This window comes from Phalangium opilio, unplaced genomic scaffold (genome assembly GCF_054372755.1).
Source record: "Phalangium opilio isolate 3A_F unplaced genomic scaffold, DU_Popi_V2 ptg000217l_1, whole genome shotgun sequence".
Lineage (NCBI taxonomy): Eukaryota > Metazoa > Arthropoda > Arachnida > Opiliones > Phalangiidae > Phalangium > Phalangium opilio.
The window spans coordinates 14,749,161-14,762,249 of NW_028324218.1; the positions used below are offsets into that span (position 1 = coordinate 14,749,161).

Below are 13,089 nucleotides of genomic sequence, written 5' to 3' on the forward strand. Positions count from 1 at the left end.
GAGGTTTGTCAATTGACTGAAGTTTCAGATATTGAAATTTTTTCTAGTTATTTTTATCCACTCAATCCTTAATAAATATATAATTCAATCAACTGATTTTACTGTTAATCGATCTAGTCCCTCTAAATTAATTGAAAAAATTACATATCTACGCTTTTTCAAGAACAATTAATTTCATGATAAAATGTTTTCGGAAAATGTAATTGTTCTTGAAAAAGCGTAGATATGTAATTTTTTCAATTAATTTAGAGGGACTAGATCGATTAACAGTAAAATCAGTTGATTGAATTAAATATTTATTAAGGATTGAGTGGATAAAAATAACTAGAAAAAATTTCAATATCTGAAACTTCAGTCAATTGACAAACCTCACACATATCGTTTGTTTTTTCGGCCTTGGTCCAAACTAAGACGTTTTTATATAATATCTGTCACTTCAGTCTTAATGTAATTAAATTTTGAATAATTATGTTTGCTTTACCGTCATACATTTGCACTCTAAAATATAATGGTGCGTTCAAACACCATATATGCTGTTTTTTCCTGTGCCAAAAACGACATCATTTAGGGTGTACTTTAACCCCATTTCTATGATCAATTCACGCCATTTACTAGTATTATTAGCAAGTATTAAGGGAATATTAGGCATTTATGCACCATTTACAGTGGCTTTTAACATCTTTTTTAGACAATCTGTTGAACTTCTAATATTACTTAGTTTAATGGTTTTGAAAGTAGGGAAAAAGCACGCTACCTATGTCGCATTATTAAACCTAGTGAAGTGAAATAATTGTTAAATATTTATTATAACCACTACACCACAGAAACGTGGTAAGTCTAAGTTTGCCAAGAGATCTAACTAATTATTATGTAAAATCACGATGGTTAAAACATGTATCTACCTGGGCTTGAACCTGGGACTTTCCGCGTGTGAAGCGGACGTGATAACCACCACACTACATATACGTAGTAACACTGAGTTTTCCAAGAGATCTAGCTAATTATTATGTCCAATCACGATGGTCAATACATGTATCTACTAGGGCTCGAACCTGGGACCTTCCGCGCGTGAAGCGGACGTGATAACCACAACACTACAGATACTTAGTAACACTGAGTTCTCCAAGAGATATAACTAATTATTATGTCCAATCACGATGGTCAAAGCCGTACTTCTGTAATTAACTAAAATTAACATACTTAGACTTAATTGTTTTGATCAAACTGGCTGATAGCACACCCTGAATACTTAATTGTTAATTTAAGATAATTCCGAAAAGTATCTTCGCTGTAGTTTTTAAGTTATCGGTGGGGAAATATCACGAAAAACCCATGTTAATCTCCATAGGAAATTAGCAAAAGCGGGTAAATATTACTTTAACGATACAAAACGGTATCAAGTCATATCTACAAGGGCCTACCGGCCCTGTAGAATAAAATATACTGAAAATCGTTAAAAGCTGAAAGAATAAATTTAGTAGTGAGACCTAACAAAACGTGTTAGATAATTTTAAGTTGTCGAAGTTTTAAACATGACCTTTTTATATAGCTCTCGAAAGATCACTATCAAAGTTCAGATCTTTTCGACTCTAAAAAGTATAACACAGTCAAGAAAAGAAAAAACACTGGTATCAAGCTAATACCCGGGCATTTCCAAGAATATTTTTAGCCTTAAAATATTCTTGGAAATGCCATTTTTATTTCTAGAACTATTATCAAGAGCAAAGTACTTGTTAAAATAATGTTGGAAAATATTTTCGGCAAATAAAATTTTGGTGAAAAAAACTAAGAAATGAATTATTTTCAAATATTTAATGTTTTATAATCATGTCTTCAAAAGTCAAAATTTGAATATGTGTACTTCAGGCAATTAATTTATAAACTTATCTCTTACGTTTTCTCGTCTTTGTCTGCAAAGACAGTTTTTATTAATATCTATCACTTCAGTCTTAATATTAATTATATTTGTTTAGAAAATAGCGTTTTAAATCTTAGGGGAGAAAATCAGACGCTCCTTTCAAGTCTAAGGGTTTTCCGTGTTCATTATTTAAAGTTTCAATCCTGACTGGTTGACATGACAATCAACGCCCACTCCAACTCAAATAGCTTTCCCTTCGTTTTCACAGTGGAAACTTGATCGCTAACCTAGTTCAATTACCCCTATCGCTAACCTATTTCAATTACCCTTGATCGCTAACCTATTTCAATTACACTTGATCGCTAACCTAATATACCCTTGACGCTAACCTAATTTACCCTTGATTTCTAAATTATTTTACCCTTGATCACTTACCTAATTTACCCTTGATCGCTTATCTAGTTCAATTACCCTTGATCGCCAGCCTAATTTACCGTTGATCGCCAACCTAATTTACCCTTGATTGCCAACCTAATTTACCCTTGATCGCTAGCCTATTTCAATTACCCTCGATCGTTAACCTATTTCAATTACCCTCGATCGCTAACCTATTTCAATTACCCTCGATCGCTAATCTATTTCAATTACCCTTGATCGCTAATCTATTTCAATTACCCTTGATCGCCAGGCTAATTTACCGTTGATCGCCAACCTAATTTACCCTTGATTGCCAACCTAATTTACCCTTGATCGCTAGCCTATTTCAATTACCCTCGATCGTTAACCTATTTCAATTACCCTCGATCATTAACCTATTTCAATTACCCTCGATCGCTAACCTATTTCAATTACCCTCGATCGCTAACCTATTTCAATTACCCTCGATCGCTAATCTATTTCAATTACCCTTGATCGCTAATCTATTTCAATTACCCTTGATCGCTAATCTATTTCAATTACCCATGATCGCTAACCTATTTCAATTACCCATGATCGCTAACCTATTTCAATTACCATTGATCGCTATCCTAATTTACCCTTGATCGCTAACCTAATTAATTTACCCTTGATCGCTAACCTAATAACTTACCCTTGATCGCTAACCTAATTTACCTTTAATCGCTAACCAAGTTTATTTACCCTTGATCGCTGACCTAGTTTAACTACCCTTGGTCGCTAGCCTAGTTCAATTACCGTTGATCGCTAACGTAGTTCAATTACCGTTGATCGCTAACCTAGATCAATTACCCTTGATCGCTAACCTAGTTCAATTACCCTTGATCGCTAAGCTAGTTTAATTACCCTTGATCGCTAACCTAGTTCAATTACCGTTGATCGCTAACCTATTTCAATTACCGTTGATCGCTAACCTAGATCAATTACCCTTGATCGCTAACCTAGATCAATTACCCTTGATCGCTAACCTAGTTCAATTACCCTTGATCGCTAAGCTAGATCAATTATTCTTGATCTTTAAGCTAGTTCAATTACCCTTGCTCGCTAAGCTAGTTCAATTACCTTTGATTGCTAAGCTAGTTTAATTATCTTTCATCGCTACCAAGCTTGATTACCTTTGATCGCTTACCTAGTATAACTGTCTATAAATTCGCTATAATCGCCGTAAAACGACTACCTCACCCATACCACTAAAAAGTCGTATGGTCCACAGTTTCAGGGTATTCAACTTAATTGTTTTTAATGAAACTGCAAAAGGCACCAGTTTAATGTTCAACCTTTCATTTAAAACCGTTTTCAGACCTATCGAACAAATGGTCGAGAAACTTTGGCTGTCACTGCAAATTTTTCACGAATATCCAACCATTTGGCGATTGAACTCCGACAAACCAGCGGCACTTTTTCTTACGACTTGATTTACAAATATTGAGATTTCGAATTATAAGCTAGTTATTGTCAAAATTAAATAAATCCTAAATATATATAAATAAATATATTATTTTCACGTGTATCCAGCCATTCGGTGAGTGAAGGCCGGCAAACCAGCCCATCAAAGTTTTTGTCCAACTTGATTTTACATATATATAGATTTCTCATTAAAAAGTTGTTTTTATTCAGGGACAGTGTAGCCTTTTCTTACTGAAACCAATTGCCTTTTTATGAAATTACGGAAGTATGCGTTTCAAAATAAATTAAAATCAAAATGAGCGCCTTTTTTTAAAACCACAATTTCTGTTCTTTATTGTGTCTAACCGAATAAAGATGACTTTTATTCAATTTCATTCTCCCTAGAAAATAGAATATATATCACTGTAGTCTGTTAAAGTAAATGTAAAATGTATACTAAATCAACCTAACACGTTATGTTTACTGTTATAAAAAAGATGACTAAAATTCATCATGAAATATTTTTCGCGAGGTAATTTTGGTGGAAAACATGGTAATATTTCTAAAAATAGACCAATCCTGTAATGCCATAGGTAAATTAAACAGTACAGGGACCGGACCGCCATATTAGGCTATATCGATCGCGCTTAGAAGCACCGCAAGCGCCAGTGTGAGTCGACTAGCCTCCAGTTTGTAGTAAAACGAGAGCTCCATCTGACGTTGCCTCTACGCGCAAAGCAACTCTCCCAATATGGCGGCCCTGTGCTTTGATTCCTAGGCAATTATTCAATGGAATCGTCTTGTTGTTTTATAATCATGTCTTTAAAACTTTCAGTTTTAATATTGTTTTAATTAATTTTGCCCATTTAACGCTTCCCTTTTCACATTTTCGTCTCTTATTATTTTCTGCAATATTAAATTCACTGTTCAATCTGGCTTACAGACACGTAATTGCTTATTTATGATATGCAGTATAACCGAACAATTTATTTAATTTTGTTTCTAATAAACTATAGGACAATTTTTAATTAAATCTACGCATTTTCGCTAAGTAATCCACAAGTTGTTGGATAACGGATTGCTTATAATCAAAGTTATAGATATAATACGATTTAACATGCACTTCCTGTGGATAATTTTTGAGTACGGATCGGATGACAGTATGAAAATGTATCATTTATGCTCAGACTCCACAAAAGGAACTTTCATTAACTTCTGAGAAGTCCAGTTATTGTGTACTTTGTAACAGAAGCTCCTGAATAGCAATTGCGGTTCCAGAAAAATTAAAAGCAGCGTAGTTCAAAACTGCTGTTTCAGAAAAAAAGGTTCTGTTTTCGGAAATAGCAATGTTTTACTAGAATTCTTAACCCATTTAGTGCATGCCTATGAGTGGATCCCGTCGCAACGATTATCATAACTGCGGTTCCCTAAATGGCGTTATTTGATGCTCAATAGTATCAGGCCAGGTAAGGTTTAGTTAAGTTAGCGTATCATGATCTATTTTTAATCTTTAGGCTTTACAAGTGCTCAACACTCGAGTTGGAAACTGCTATATCCCTAAAATAGCAGCCGCTATTTCAAAAACAGCAGTTTTGAACAACACACCTTTTTAGGGAATCGCTGTTGCTAACTGCACTTCTGGGAACTGCTGATACAAGGTACATCCCCTATTACTATTAAGTATTCATCATACCGTTACCTAACCTGACTTACCTCACATAATTTTTATTATCTAATACTACCGAGGTTCAAATGACCAGACCAAAGCTTAACTGGCCAAATACTACTGAGGTTCAAATAAACAATCCTGACCATACTAAATAACGAGGTTTGAAGAAGAAAAACAGCTTATCCAAGCATATGTAATACTTACTCATTTAATCACGACTTTCACGAACATATCTGAGTCATAGCGAATTCACCAGGAAGTCCGTTGTTCGTGCTCTTTTTAATAGTGTAAGTCACAAAAAATTTCAAACTATAGATATCCAACACACGAGACCTTTCCTTCCCGAGTCTCATGACGAAAGTAGCGTTCAATCAAGACGTTAGATTTATTGACGAACAACACTTTACAGTAGTAGTTTCCAACGATTTGGAATGACGATAAGGGTTCCATTAGAAACACAATAGGGATCGATAGAAATGGCCACTTCCTTACTCTATGCACTATCATTAATTTTGTGAAACAATAGCTTTTTATTTGTTCCATTAATAATTTCCAGCTTTTACTTATATTGCATTACTTTTTAATGACAGACTTTGTTCCCGTAATTTTTCGTTATGGACATGATGTTTTTAGAAATTGGATTTTGTTTGCTTCGACGTAATAAACCGAAATTAACCCAAAAAGTCACCCAAAAGAAACCTGGTGAAGTCTTGGAATGAAACAATACCCAATCGCAAAACAAATATACCAAAGGTCGAAATTGCAGAATTTGAACTATCACTACCTCCTATATAATCAAAAATGTCTTGATTAGAATCAAGACCTAAAAAGTATCGATAAGACTGAGGTTATCACTTGTCTGAAGGATCAGATATTAATTTTTCTTTTTAATTGAAACTTAAATGCATGCTTAAGAAAAAACAACGTTCCATTACCGTTTTCCGTTGAAATAAATTATTTTACTGGTAATCAATTTCAAAAATTTACTTATCTCGGCTTTTCGACCACAATTCCATTCCCCGAAAACATTTTATCATTACATTAATTACTTTTGGGAGAGTACGTGTATGGTTTTTGCGTTTTAAAAGGTTCCTAAAGACGTTACATCCCCATTCGTGACCAGCACGCTTCGCAGTGGAACATTTTAATTATTCTAAAACCAATGGCGCCAAATTCAATAGGGACAGTAACATTTTTACTCGCGGTTTTGCAAAATGATGTAATATCAAGTGTACTTTAGTGAACCGTCGTATTGTTCTTTCTCATAGTTCAGGGCATGATCAGTGTTACTGCCCAATTTCTCTCTCTAGTTTCTAACAATGGTTAGAGACTATTTGATAAGGCGCGGCACAACGTTATATTCTAAGTAGCACAAAAGGAGAAAGAATCCATTTTTTTATATTTTGGTTTGAAATTAATAAACTCATGATAGTAGTTATAACGAACAGAAAGTCAAGGGAATGGCACCGGTAATGAGCAGCAAAAAGAGAGGAAATTTTGCTTCAAGGTAGCAGAGGGACATGGTAGTGAAAATAGTAATCTAGAATTTTGTTCGTTCAAACCTTAATATATCATGAAAAATTCAAGTGAGCAGGCGGCACTATCTAGAAAGATTGATTTTGGCAGATAACAGCGAAAAAATTATGTTCTACACACACTGGGACTATGGGAGAGTTTCAGGGCCGCAGGTCGCACATGATGAAATTTCAACTACAGATTACATCTGTTCCTACTAGTAGCAGGTTAAGCTATAGTTTGCTCAGGTCCTGTTAGTCTCGAAAGGGTTATATAGTCATTGTAACCAGTGTCGTCGCTAGGCCTTTTTCGGGGGGGGCTATAGCCCCCCCCCCAAATTCCAAACTTAGCCCCCCCCCCAAAAAATAATCCGTAAACCCTACCAAAAAATTGCTGTTAGCAACCTAAAATTCTGTAGCAATATATAAAAAATTTTCAATATCAAACAGTAAAATTTTGAAGAAAAAAACAAATGGAAACAAGTAAAATGTTTCATGTTCTTTCGAAGGGAGTCCCAATAGTGTGGACTAAAAGCTAACCAAAACTAAAAATAAACCTAAGACCAGTGAAAATCCTTCATAATCGGTTCCGTAGTCTTTATCAATAAAAGGTTGTATATCTTCAAAATACAAATAATTTCACGTTGACACAAATTTACGAATAATTTCACGTTGACACAAATTTACGAATAATTTCACGTTGACACAAATTTACGGATAGGTTTAAAGGTCTACACATTTTCCAAAGAACCCATTATGCAATTTAGCCACATCGTAGTATACGATAGGCTCTTAGTTTGACCCGAGCCGTAGTAGTACTGGCCGGGGTTTTCGCTTTCGTTATCGTCAGATTTTAGCTTAAATGGAACCAATAGTGGTAGCTGAGCTCAGTTCGAGATTTTATTTTAATTAATAATTTTTCACACCGCACCCGGGAATTGAACCCGGCTGGCTGGCGCAGCAGTAAGACACGCTACCACTGTGGGGTCGGACATTTCTGATTTTTTGTTCAGGGTCTTTGAATTTTTTTGTTTTTATTCATGTGCTAATTAAATAGATAACGATGTGGCTACTATTAAGTCCCAGCCCTTGGGCCATCTTGTTTATATTAAGTTCTTATAATAACTTTAAAATAGTTTGCCCAGATTTAGCCCCCCCCCCCCAAATTTCAAACCCTAGCGACGCTACTGCTTGTAACTTTTAAAAGGTTGTTGTCATGGCTTAACAGACCGCTATTACAGTTTTTTATTGTTTTATAGGTTATTTTGACACGTTATCTCCCAAAAGTAATTAATGTAATGATAAAATGTTTTCGGGGAATGGAATTGTGGTCGAAAAGCCGAGATAAGTAAATTTTTGAAATTGATTACCAGTAAAATAATTTATTTCAACGGAAAACGGTAATGGAACGTTGTTTTTTCTTAAGCATGCATTTAAGTTTCAATTAAAAAGAAAAATTAATATCTGATCCTTCAGACAAGTGATAACCTCAGTCTTATCGATACTTTTTAGGTCTTGATTCTAATCAAGACATTTTTGATTAATATCTGTTCCTTCAGTCTTCATTTTAATTAAGAATGTTAAGAAACTGTTTTACATTTTCAAAATCTGCACTAAGCAGAAACAAATATATATAGGGGACCATAACTTTCGCTCAATCAGACATTTATTTATTATGATACTTCAAAAAAAAACGTAAATCAATAAAAGTTTGTATTCTTATTGAAATTAACATAATACAATTTTTTACAATCATTCATTGAAACGCGAGGCGCCCCCTAAAAATTCCAGAAATAGGACCAAATTGACAATTTTACAAAATTTTTAAAAATGCTGATTTATGTCCGTTTATCATTTAGCTCAAAATTGTCATAAGCCCAATATGAAATTCCGATATCCTTAAAACTTCATAAAGACGATCCGAGATTTTCAATTTCACACTTTTTTTGTAGCATAAACTAACGTCTGTTTGATATGAAGCTTAAAACCTTAAACAAAATATAGTCAGGGCTACCCTAAAAGTTCACCAAGATGATCCAAGATTGTTAATACGCCTAAAAAGTGCCATCTTCAAAATATGTAGCCGGGGAAAAGAGAGCGTGATCGAGTGGGCTATGCTAGTGGTTGGAAGTCGCGGGGGTTGGGACAGTGATAAGGAAGTTGAGATGGATTGGAAATAATGATGGGCGACTTGCGGCACCGTATCTCTCCCTATGTACCTCGCGCACGCCCCTACCCTTCGGTAGGCGATTGCCAAGTGCTACCGCGGAGCGCCATTTCATTTGTATGAGAACTAGCTTCTATTTTGAAGATAGAGGGAGCGCCCTTTACAATTTAGTCCAGTACGACCCTACCTAACCGCTGAGGATGCTGAGAGGACTATGTTGCCGTAGGTGGGGGTACACAGGCAACGCTATAGGTATGGGGGTTTCTACTCCATTCCTCTCTCCTTCAAGGTTGGGACTCCAGGCATAGCCAACTCCATCACGCACTCGACAACGCAAAACAACTCGCGCCAGCGTGGAAATTAAGGCGGTGACACAGGGCAAATGACCAGTTTAAAAATTCCCTGGTCCAGTTCAAAAATTAAATCGGAGGGGGGTCAGTGGTCCACGAGACTACTAAGAAAGTTCAAGGGTAATCAGACTCGACACATTAAAATTCTAATATTTTAATTATCCACTTCTTTAGTTTAGCAGACGACGTGCTCTGGTCAATGGTAACGGACCAGTTTATTTATTCCAAGTCAGGAAAGTCACTGGCCTAATGTCCAGTTTAAAAAATGCTTATTTGGTCACGGACCAGAAAACTCACGTAAACGCGACGCGAATGACGAAAACTACGTATTTTCCGACTGCCGAGAGGCGAAATAGCCCGGCCTCCTTTTACGTCCACCCTTGTATTTTGAAAGTGGGACTGGGACTATGGGGCGCGAATACTTAGGCATCTAATACCTTCTCTCTAGTAAACTAGATATCGCTTCTTGGTAAAACTTTATATAACTAAAACCATGAGTTTATAACATATGTTCCAAAACAAGCTTCATACAACTTTTCGAAAACAAATTTCCCTGACATTTCCAGGCTTTTCCCCATATACTTCCCTGAGTTTTCCATGTTTTTCCCGTATATGGAGTATCCCATGGAGCAAATGTTAACAAAGGAGGGAAGGGGAAAATAGGACTATTACATAAACAAAGGATATCCCCGTATCTCTAATAAAACCAGAGTTACGAGCTTCCAAAATTTAGTGTAATGTTAATCCTATGGAGGAGGCAAAGTACCTACAAGTACCTTCAAGCACCCACAAGTAACCACAAGCACCCAGAAGTACCTACAAGTACCTTCAAGCACCCACAAGTAACCACAAGCACCCACAAGTACCTACAAGTAGCTACAAGCACCCACAAGTACCTACAAGTACCTTCAAGCACCCACAAGTAACCACAAGCACCCACAAGTACCTACAAGTACCTACAAGCAGCCACAAGTACCTACAAGTACCCAGAAGCACCTACAAGTATCCACAAGCACCTACAAGCACCCACAAGTACCTACAAACACCCACAAGTACCTACAAACACCCACAAGTACCCGGGGCAAGTACCCACAAGTACCTTCAAGCACCCACAAGTACCCGGGGCAAGTACCCACAAGCACCCACAAGTAACCAAAAGCACCCACAAGTACCTACAAGTACCTTCAAGCACCCTCAAGTACCTACAAGTACCCACAAGTACCTACAAGTACCTACAAGCACCCACAAGAACTCACAAGTACCTACAAGTACCCACAAGAACCCACAAGAACCCACAAGTACCTACAAGCACCCACAAGTACCTACAAGCACCCACAAGTACCTACAAGCACCCACAAGTACCTACAAGCACCCACAAGAACCCACAAGCACCCACAAGTACCCACAAGCACCCACAAGTGCCTACAAGTACCCACAAGTACCCACAAGAACCCACAAGTACCTTCAAGCACCCACAAGTACCTACAAGCACCGACAAGTACCCACAAGCACCCACAAGTACCCGGAACAAGCACCCGGGGCAAGTACCCACAAGTATCTACAAGCACCCACAAGTACCCACAAGTACCTACAAGCACCCACAAGTACCCACAAGTACCTACAAGCACCCACAAGTACCTACAAGTACCTACAAGTACCTACAAGCACCCACAAGTACCTATAAGTACCCACAAGCACGCACAAGTACCCACAAGTACCCACAAGTACCCACAAGTACCTACAAGTACCCAAAAGTACCTACAAGTACCCACAAGTACCCAAAAGTACCTACAAGTACCCAAAAGTACCTACAAGTACCCACAAGTACCTACAAGTACCCACAAGTACCAACAAGTACCTACAAGTACCCACAAGTACCCACAAGTACCTACAAGTACCCAGAAGCACCTACAAGTATCCACAAGCACCTACAAGCACCCACAAGTACCTACAAACACCCACAAGTACCTACAAACACCCACAAGTACCCGGGGCAAGTACCCACAAGTACCTTCAAGCACCCACAAGTACCCGGGGCAAGTACCCACAAGCACCCACAAGTAACCAAAAGCACCCACAAGTACCTACAAGTACCTTCAAGCACCCTCAAGTACCTACAAGTACCTTCAAGCACCCTCAAGTAACCACAAGCACCTACAAGTACCCACAAGTACCTACAAGCACCCACAAGTACCTACAAACAAACACAAGTACCCGGGGCAAGTACCCACAAGTACCTTCAAGCACCCACAAGTACCTTCAAGCACCCACAAGTACCTTCAAGCACCCACAAGAACCCACAAGTACCCACAAGAACCCACAAGTACCCACAAGAACAAACAAGTACCCACAAGAACCCACAAGTACCCACAAGAACCCACAAGTACCCACAAGCACCCACAAGTACCCGGAACAAGCACCCGGGGCAAGTACCCACAAGTATCTACAAGCACCCACAAGTACCCACAAGTACCTACAAGCACCCACAAGTACCCACAAGTACCTACAAGCACCCACAAGTACCTACAAGTACCTACAAGCACCCACAAGTACCTATAAGTACCCACAAGCACGCACAAGTACCCACAAGTACCTACAAGTACCTTCAAGCACCCTCAAGTACCTACAAGTACCTTCAAGCACCCTCAAGTAACCACAAGCACCTACAAGTACCCAAAAGTACCTACAAGTACCCACAAGTACCTACAAGTACCCACAAGTACCAACAAGTACCTACAAGTACCCACAAGTACCCACAAGTACCTACAAGTACCCACAAGTACCAACAAGTACCCACAAGCACCTACAAGCACCCACAAGTACCTACAAGTACCCACAAGTACCCACAAGTGCCTACAAGTACCTACAAGTACCCATAAGTACCTACAAGCACCCACAAGTACCCACAAGTGCCTACAAGTAGTCACAAGTACCTACAAGTAGTCACAAGTACCTACAAGTACCTACAAGTACCCACAAGTACCTACAAGTACCTACAAGCACCCACAAGAACCCACAAGTACCTACAAGTACCCACAAGAACCCACAAGAACCCACAAGTACCTACAAGCACCCACAAGTACCTACAAGCACCCACAAGTACCTACAAGCACCCACAAGTACCTACAAGCACCCACAAGAACCCACAAGCACCCACAAGTACCCACAAGCACCCACAAGTGCCTACAAGTACCCACAAGTACCCACAAGAACCCACAAGTACCCACAAGAACCCACAAGTACCTACAAGCACCCACAAGTACCCACAAGAACCCACAAGAACCTACAAGTACCCACAAGAACCCACAAGTACCTACAAGCACCCACAAGTACCTACAAGCACCCACAAGTACCTACAAGCACCCACAAGTACCTACAAGCACCCACAAGTACCTACAAGCACCCACAAGTACCTACAAGCACCCACAAGTACTTACAAGCACCCACAAGCACCCACAAGCACCCACAAGTACCTACAAGATCCCACAAGTACCTACAAGTACCCACAAGTACCTACAAGTACCCACAAGTACCTACAAGCACCCACAAGTACCTAGAAACACCCACAAGTACCTTCAAGCACCCGAGCTCAAACGCCATGTTTTTCTTGCTTAATATCCTTCTAATGGCGTGAATCACGACAAAAACGCCGTAAGTCCAATATAAAAAATTAGGGCTAAAATGCGTGT

At 38.4% G+C, this 13,089-nt stretch overlaps 1 long non-coding RNA gene and 1 other non-coding gene across 2 annotated transcripts; one reads left to right on the forward strand and one right to left on the reverse strand.

Moving 5' to 3' along the window:
- Positions 1-1,031: 1,031 nt before the first annotated feature.
- On the reverse strand, positions 1,032-1,104 carry TRNAV-CAC (transfer RNA valine (anticodon CAC)). The gene has a single exon. It is a non-coding gene; the product is annotated as a tRNA-Val (tRNA).
- Positions 1,105-5,267: 4,163 nt separating this feature from the next.
- On the forward strand, positions 5,268-6,128 carry LOC149617970 (uncharacterized). Its single transcript, XR_016375975.1, has 3 exons — positions 5,268-5,358; positions 5,447-5,656; positions 5,960-6,128. It is a non-coding gene; the product is annotated as an uncharacterized LOC149617970 (long non-coding RNA).
- Positions 6,129-13,089: the final 6,961 nt, after the last annotated feature.